Source organism: Artibeus jamaicensis, unplaced genomic scaffold (assembly GCF_021234435.1).
Source record: "Artibeus jamaicensis isolate MK-2021 breed Jamaican fruit bat unplaced genomic scaffold, CSHL_Jam_final scaffold_1019, whole genome shotgun sequence".
In the NCBI taxonomy this organism is placed as follows: Eukaryota; Metazoa; Chordata; class Mammalia; order Chiroptera; family Phyllostomidae; genus Artibeus; species Artibeus jamaicensis.
Window position 1 is genome coordinate 8,347,884 of NW_026522025.1, and position 8,928 is coordinate 8,356,811.

The 8,928-nt window shown below is 51.3% G+C and overlaps 1 long non-coding RNA gene across 1 annotated transcript; it reads right to left on the reverse strand.

Annotated features, from left to right (window-relative positions):
• Positions 1 to 308: 308 nt before the first annotated feature.
• On the reverse strand, positions 309 to 8,450 carry LOC128625870 (uncharacterized). Its single transcript, XR_008389716.1, has 3 exons — positions 6,819 to 8,450; positions 3,726 to 5,461; positions 309 to 891 (listed from the first exon to the last, which is right to left on the reverse strand). It is a non-coding gene; the product is annotated as an uncharacterized LOC128625870 (long non-coding RNA).
• Between the last annotated feature and the right edge of the window lie 478 nt (positions 8,451 to 8,928).

The following is an 8,928-nucleotide window of genomic DNA, read 5'->3' on the forward strand; positions in this document are numbered from 1 at the left end:
ACAAAACGTAAAGCACAATTCCTTAGAAAGAAGCACCTGAGAAAAAAGGAAAATGAGAAAAAAGAAAGACAGAAAGAGGAAAACATGGCAATAGCCTTGGAAAGAAGGCAGTGCCCTGAATCAACAGTCAGGTGTGGGGTGTTTTAAAAACTGCTGCGCCACACGAGTGGGCCGCGGCACATGTGTTGGAAATCGCAGCTCCATGGCCTGTGCCCTCGACACGCATCTCAAACATCATTTTAAATGTCAAATCACCGGGTGACCTCCAGGGGGTGGGGGGAGGGGAGAAGGGGGGTCCAGGGGGGAGGCAATGGTGATGGAAGGAGACTTGACTTGGGGGTGAACAGACAGTACAATATACACATGAGGTTCTATGCAACTGTGCTGCTGAAAACCAAATCCTTGTGTGAACCAGGGGCACCCCAGTGAGATAAATCACTAATAAATAAAGGGTGGGGCCTTTGAGGGGAGAGCCCTTGTGAATAGGATGAACACCCAGTTGAAAGACACCCCTACTAGACTTACTGGGGAAATCACTCTGTAACCTTAAAATGTCTAACCACTACATGGTGCACCTGAATCTAAAACTAGATGTCAACTCTAATTGAAAACACTTAGATTATTAAAAATACATAGACATATAATGCAGAGTGACCTTTAAAAAGTATAAATCAGATCATGTCAGTGTCGTGTCTAAAGGCCTTGCTGGCTCCAGCAGCCGTCAGCAGTGCAGATGGACCCACTGCTGGGACAGACTCACACAGCTGGGAGAGAAGTGGCCCATCTCCTTCCCCGAGGGACTTCTGTCCTGTCCAGGTGGCCTCTCGTGCTGGTGCAGGCAGAGCTGGGCTGCCCTGAGAGGGGGCTAAGCGTTCACTCGGCTGCTTCGTTCTACAGTGGGAGCAGACACAGAACAAAATTTTAAAAACCCTTAATGATTCCAACAGCATTTTTACCCCACGCAAGGGATCCTTAGCTGCCCACCCACCCCCTCTCCCATGCACCCCAGCCGCCTGGCTCACCCAGCCCTGGGGGACAGGCTGGAAGGAGACTGCCCGGGCCGCCGGTTACCACGCGTCTGCAGTGCATGCCGGAACTCAACCAGAGAAAGTCCACAGCAACAGAGCCCAAAGATACTCCCAAAACTGAGGGGAAGAGCGGACGCAATTAGTGAGGACTGAAACGAAGAGATAGTAAGCATGAAAAAGGACAGAGAAGCAGTAAAAAAAAATAAGTTAGAAGTGAAGAACATAACATCTGAAATGAATATAGTAGAAGGAATAAGTGGTTGGATGAAGGAGAGGATCAAACCAGCGATTTGGAAGACAAGATGGCAGGAAACACAACCAGAACAGAGAAAAATATTTAAAAATGAAAACAGTTGAAGAGACCTGCGGGACGACATGAGGTGTAACAACACCCACATCACAGCGGCACCAGGGGAGGAAGAGGAAGAGACGGGACAGACACCTATTGGAGGTGATCATGACTAAACACTTCCCTACCCTGGCTCTGGCCGGGTGGGCCAGTTCGTTGGAGGGTCTTCCACAAAGCTGATGGGTTGGGTCCCCATTTGGGGCTCACACAGGAGGCAACCGATCCATGTTCTTCTCTCCCCGTTCTTCTCTGTAAGCATGTCTTCAGGTAAGGAAAAAAAAAAAAGCCCTGGCTGGTTTGGCTCAGTGGACTCAGTGCCAGCCTGTGGACCCAAAGGTCACTGGTTCAATTCCCAGTCAAGGCACATGCCTGGGTTGGGGGCCAGGTCCACAGTTGGGGACATGCAACAGGCAACTGATGGATGTGTCTCTTGCACATCAATGTTTCTCCTCTTCTTTTCCTCTCTCCCTTCCTCTTGCTCTTAAAATAAGTACAGAAAATATATTTTTTAAACTCCCTAATCTGGAGAAGGAAAAAGATACACAAGGCCAAAAGCACAGAGAGTCCCAAGCAAGTGAATCCAAAGAGGCTCCCACCAAGACACATCATATTTAAGGGAACAAACATTAAAGATAAAGAGAATCTTAAGAGCAGCAAGAGACACAGCCCTACCTACAGGGCGGCTCCTGTAAGTCTGTCAGCTGATTTCTCAGCAGACATTTCAGGCAAGAAGGGTTGGCCCATAATAGTCCAAGGGATGAAAAGCAAGGACCTTCAACCAAGACTACTCCACCCAGCAAGGCTGTCATTTAACACTGAAGGAGACTTGCCTTGGCTGGGAGCTCAGTTGGTTAGAGTGTCAGGCCAACATGCCGAGGTTGCAGGTCTCATCCCTGTTCAGGGCACATACCAGAAGCAACTAATGAATGCATCAATACGTGGAACAACAGATTGATGTTTCTCTCTCTCTCTCCCTTCTCTCTATCTAAATCACTTAAAAGAAAAAGAAAAAAACACAGAACCCAAATAAAATCAGACATGAAAGAGAAGTAACAACCGACTCCACAGAAATACAAAGCTGTGTAAGGAAACAGTACGAACAACTACAAGCCAACACAGTGGACAATCTGGACAAAATGGGTGAAGTCCTGGAAACACACCACCTTTCCAATGGAATCGGGAAGAAGAGGAAATTCTGAATAGACCAACTCAATAGACCAAAGAATAAAATTGAAGTAGTAACAAGAAGCAAAAGTCCTGAACCAGATGGCTTCACAGGTGAATTTTACCAAACACTCAAAGAAGTCTTTGAGCTAACACCTGTCTTTCTCAAACTATTCCAAGAAACTCCAGAGGAGGGAACACTCCCAAGCTGCTTTTACAAGGCTAGCATTGTGCTAATTCCAAAACCAGATAAAGACACGACAAAGAAAGAAAATTATAGGCAATATCCCTGTTGAGCACAGACGCCAAAATTCTCAGCAAAATTTGAGCCAACCAGATCCAGCAACATGTATAAGATTCTACACCACAATCAAGTGGACTTAACAAAGCTCCTTGCAGTGCAAGGATGCAAGGTTGGTGTGATATCCACAAATCAATAACTGTGATACACCATATGAACAAAATGAAGGGTGAAAATCACCTGATCATATTGACAGATGAAAGAAGAGCATTTGATAAAATTGAGCACTCGTGACAAAGAACTCTCAGCAACGGGGATGAAGGGGACACACCTCAACACAAAGGCCACTTAGGACAACCTCATGACCAACATCATACTCAACAGGAAACAGCTGAAAGCATCTCCCTTAAGACTGGGGGCAAGGCAAGGATGCCTGCACTCACCACCCTCATCCAACACAGCGCTGGGGTCCTAATGGCAGCAGCCGGACAAGGGGACAAGGGCGTCCACATCGCAAAGGAGGAAGTGACACTGTCACTATTTGCAGGTTCTGTACACAGAGACCCTCAAGGTTCCACCAAATGCTGCTAGAATTGACATATGAATCCGGTAAAGTAGCAGGACACAAAATAAACACCCAGAAATCACTTGCATTTTCAATGCGCCAACAACGAACCACCAGAAAGGGTGGTTCTCTTAGTTAAGAGAACAATCCCATTTACAGCTGCATCAAAAAAAAAAAAAAAAAAAAAACCACCCTAGGAGTAAACTTTACCGAGTACGTTAAAGACCTTCTGGGTACCTCGGCTGGGTTGTGAAGGATGTCAAGGAGCAGTGCCTGTGAGTGACGCTCATCAAGGATGTGCGATGATCTGGCGGCACCGTCGGTGGAATGAGTGCTTTTTAATCATCGGCAGATCACAGCTGCAGACGCGATACTTACACTGTCCAGGTAAGGGGTGATTAATAATTTTCCTCTATGTACTTGGCAGAAGGGTGCTCAGAATGAGGTAATGATGATACCTCATCTTCATAGGCGCTCTCCTTCCACAGGTGGCTTTGATTTATCTTCCAACGTGGCAGAGAAGAGGGACAAGCAATGCTGGTGGGTGGAATCGACACCCCCCATTCAGCTGGGGGCTAAAGGAAGATGAGGGACACAAAGTGACTCATCAAAAGTCTGACACTTACTCAGCAGTCAAGCCAGGGAGAGTCGAATTGCCCATCAGAGACTCTGCCCATGAAAGTCATAACGGTAAGTTGTCCTAACGAACTTTTCAGCATTTGAACTCAGTGAAATCTACTTGGTCCTTGTGTCCCACGATGTGGGCCAGGGAGCCACCATGGCTCATCCTCTCCACACAGGGACTCAGGGACCCAGGGCTTCTCTGCTCTGTGGTTCCTCCAAGTGCCCCGGAGGCTTGCTGTCCCTCCGAATTCAGCTGGCAAGGAGCACAGACCAGTGGTGTGCAGGACAGACAGACAGGTGGTGTCGGGAAGGCCTGGGAGGAGCCACGACGGCTGGTCCCGCCTCTGTCCAGACCTGAACTGCCTGGTGAGAGGGGCTCAGACACGGAGCAGCACGAACAGGGTGCTTCTGGGCACCCGGAAGGCGCGCCCACCTTCCGGTCCCGGTGCGTGTGCAGGCAACTCCGTGCACCCTCTTCAGGAAGAGCAACCAGAGGAGAAGAAAATAAAAGTGCGTCCTGCCAATCAACACAGCACTTCAGAGGACTGTGAGTAAAGACAACACCGGGCACTGATTTCTGCACAGCAGAAAGTCCACCTGCTGTCCACTCACTCTCTTCCTCCCCTGTGTTCCTTTAAAGAGACCACATCGTTCTGCAGCCACCAGTGTGGAGCAGGTCCACAGCCAGCCGCCCCCTCACTGATGACAACCAAGAGCTAGGGACAGAACAGAGAAGCCGGTGTCCATGGATTCTGGAGCGAAGCAGCAGTGTGCAGACTGGGGATGGAAGTCAGGACTGGACGAGTGACCAGCATGGCAGTGACCTGGTGGGTCCCCGCCTGCATCTAAGCTCTGTCCTGAAGGAGGTGAGTGTCAGCACTGCTCCATGAGCAGGGTGGGAAGGACGCAGAAAGGACTGGACAGGAGCCTGTCAGAGCCACAGTGGGGGCTGCTGGGCACCCTTCCCCCTCCTCCTCTCCTGGCCCTGCTGCTGCCCTGAAGGTGCAGCCATGGCCAGGGAAGAAGCTCCTGAAATGCAAAGGAAAAACCCTGTCTCTGGCGAGGACCTCAGAAAATGGGCTTTGTGCTACACAATTTGGGGAATCCCGCTTATTTTCTCTCTCTTTTTTCCTCTTGCCAGTTAGCCCTGAAAACCACCCAGTTCTGTGAAGGGTCCACGCAGTGCATGAAGAGCTTCTGAGAGAAACCAGAGCTTCCCACTAAAGGACAGGGAAGGTGGCAGAATCCAGGACAAGATGTGCTGATGGTGAGCTGGGGCTATGAGAGCGCACCCTGGAGGCCACCTCGGGCTCTGCGCCACGCTGGTGCTAAGGTCAGCCCTGCAGACACTGAGACAGGACTCACAGACTTAATAGGTGGTGTCACCCTCTGCTGTGTAGTGGTGAGGAGACAGACGACCGAACCCCGTTTGGAAAGGAGAAAGGGCAGCACATCCATAGGCAGCTTCATCCGAAGTTCGGAGGGAGAATCTGATTGAATGTGAACAGGCACAGAGGTCAAGCAGAAGAAGGCCAGAGTCCTGGAGCCCGGCCTGCAGCCCCACCCCACCCCGCCCTGCAGCCCCACCCCACCCCGCCCTGCCCTGGATTTTAGATTGGAGAACAAGCTCATTTTGGCAAATAAATTGATTTTTCTTTTGTGCTTTCAGTTTTTCCTGTTGCCTATATTATGGACTGAATTTCTTGTATGAAAGGTAAACATAAGCAAGTGAAGAGCAGCTCTCAGGAGCCCCCGTCTGCTAGGGAAGTGCTGATCCAGCAGGTGCACAGGCCCAGCCTGACCTCAGCGCCAGGGAGACCAGGCGCAGTTTGGTGCCCCTCAGTGGGTGTGCCTGGTGGGGTCGGGCTGTGCCTGCCGATGGCCCAGCAGTCCTCCCGGTTCTGATGGAAAATGTGGAGACACCATGACCAAATCCACGATACAACCAAGGCATGGCACCTGATTTTAAGTCACACGGGATACACTTTGTTGCCTTTGGGGACAAGCGGTGGGTGTGAGTAACAGGCCTCCACCAGGAACTGCCCCCCAAACGCTATGCCTTCCATGACACATGAGACGGTTCACCATCAAATCACACTCAGGACTAGGGCGTCAGGACTAACGCCTGCGGGGCCGTATGGTCCCTTCTCTGCCCATGGTCCCAGTCACCCTACTGGATGTTGTGACTAGTTCTACAGACCACCTCACATGCCCGGAGGTGGGCAGGACGCAGAGACAGGGAAAGAGAAGCGGGGAGGTTTCCCCTCCGCAGGAGGTCTGGACAGCCGAGCATTTGCTGGGGGAGAGAGTCCGCGGCATCTGAGGCATTTAGAGTGTGGCACATGTGACCACCAGGGCACAAAAACCTCCTACTCCTCCGAGGTTTGCTGGCCTCCGCTCCCCCTCCGTGAGACCCCTGCTGTATACACTGGTCACTTTGTGGGTATAACCATTACGCACCTACGGGGGTAGGAAGTACCAGCTGTGTTTTGGAAGTCAGCCCACCTCTGACTACACACAGGTCTCACTTGAGAACATTTGAACACTATCACTTCATAGGAATTCCTTTGACTTTATCACCCTTACCCCTGCCTGCTGTCAAACAACCAGAGAAATACGCCCAGTCTTCACCGTGGGGCACTTCCCTGGGGGTACTAGAGTGGGAGCCGAACCTGAGGAACTGCAGGGACAGGCAGGAGGCAGCCCCCTGGCACCAGACGGCCCCGGGTGTGAGGGACTAAATGCTTTCATTAAGAGACCCTCCACCCTGCCCAGTGCCACCCTGATGTCCTCTACCACAGTCGCTGAATTTATTGTTGCTGGCACTTTAAGTGGACTGCAGCTTACCTCGAGCTGTGAATTCAGCAGAATTTCACTCCACCCCCACTCTGCTCTGCAGATTCAGGTCTATTCTTCAGCTGGTTCCAAGGCAGCGAATCAGAATTCTTTCTTTTATAACGAGAAAAAAATTACTTTATCCACAGAGCAAAAGAGAATAAATCAGAATTCTGTTTCACCTCCAGAAGGGACAGACAAGGGGGAAGGTACTGATTTACATACATGAACAGTTTATGTTATGCCGGGTGCTGGTTCTGTGATTATACTTTTAAAGTTAGGAAACACTTTGGCCCCTGAAATGGCCAGGGACAGGCTCAGCCAATGGAAATCTCCAGAGTGTTCACTTGGCTGCCTCGCACAGAGCAGAGGAACATACCTGAAGTCGATGTTTTATTGAAGCACTTTATTGGCTTTTTCTGAGTCTTGGGCATAATCACCAACATCAATGGTGAACATTTAGATAATTTTTCGATTTCCAGGGAGGTGGGCACCCTAACCCCAGCGTGCTCAGGAGTCAAGGGCACCCATGGAAACAGCCTTTCAAAGAGGTGCCATTTCCTGAGGTTCTGGGTGCAGCCCAGCACTGTCTCTCCCCACCAATCACAACAGTCAGCCTGACAGCAGCATTATACACGGAGGTACTATTATCGCTGCTGTACACATGAAGACACAGGCAGGCAGAGGGTCAGTCACTTGCCAAAAGGCAGGCAGAAACCCCGAACCCAGCTGTGACTCGGACCCCAAGGTCTCTCTGAACTGCAGTGTCCAACGGAATTTACACCATGACCCTGAGGGGAGGCGGAGCAAATTCTCTCCCCAGATGCCCAGGAAGAAACTTGCTCAGAAAACTTGCACAATGAGGACGAATCCACTTCTCTCTCTCCCGGGTGCCCGACCCTCTGGTGGCAGGTGCTCTGGGACACTGCCATCCCACAGAGGGCCACACTGAGGACAGTGCCTTTCTCAACTGGCATGTTTCTCACGCACAAGGAGGGAGGTTTAAAGATAAAGATTTTGGCCCTAGCTGGTGTGGCTCAGTGGACTGAGAGCTGGCCTGAGAAGCAAGGGGATGCTGCTTCGGTTCAATTCCCAGTCAGGGCACAGGCCTTGGGTTACAAGCCAAGTCCCTGGTGTGGGGCAGGCAAGAGGCAACCACACATTGATGTTTCTCTCCCTCTTTTTCTCCGTCCCTTCTCCTCTAAAAATAAATAAATATAAAGATATAGATTTTGCATGATGGCACATAGGTGTCAAACAGAACATCTCTCTGAAGGCTGGCCTGTTGGCTACTCTGGCCACTGGGTGGGGACAGTGTGAAGGAGAAGTTCAAAGAGCTGGACAGGAGGGTGGCTGGCCCAGCAGCACCACCACAGCTTGCGCCCTGTGCCTCCAAGACGCACCCTCGTTGTGCGTCACCATCTTCGGTGGTGAGTTAAGTGGCCAGGCTCCTGTCCAGATCCCCACAGGTGACTGCCTCGGGGTACCTGTGACGGACCCCGCCTGTGCTGCAGCATCCCTTCCACAACCACAGTGTGCCCTTGGCCCCCTTGAACTTTTACATCCTCTCCCTTCCCTTAACAACAATACAGTTGAAGTTTAAATAAAGCAGCAACCAACACTCTTTCTTGCGTTTGGTCACAGCCAACCTGTTGAACATTTCACAAGGAGCACACTGTTAACAGTTCCAAAGCAGGAGGCAGGAAGGTTGCATGGATTTGTCTCTGCAGCAGGAGGACGATGCGGCCTGACTGTCATGAAGACAGAGATCTCCGGGCTGCGGGGCCCAGCAGCTCAGTACCCTCTGACTCTCTGTAGCTGCCACTGAGATGGGATCTGTGCTGGGCTCCGGGAGCACCCGCGTCCCCCGGACTCCTGCACAGCAGCTGAGCTTGTCTTACTCAGCCTGGGCCTGGGCTCCAAGGTCAGCCCTGGATGCTTCCAGAGGCTGTGGGAGTCCCATGTGCTGTAGGGGTGTGAGGAGCTGGGAGGAGGGGCAGAGACCTCAGCCTCCCTTCTCTGGCCGCATCCCAGAGGCCCCAGGAAGCTCTGGGGTCCCCAGACTCAGGTTCTGAACCCTGGATGTGAACGTCCTTGCCGACACCCTCCTCCGCTCTTTTAA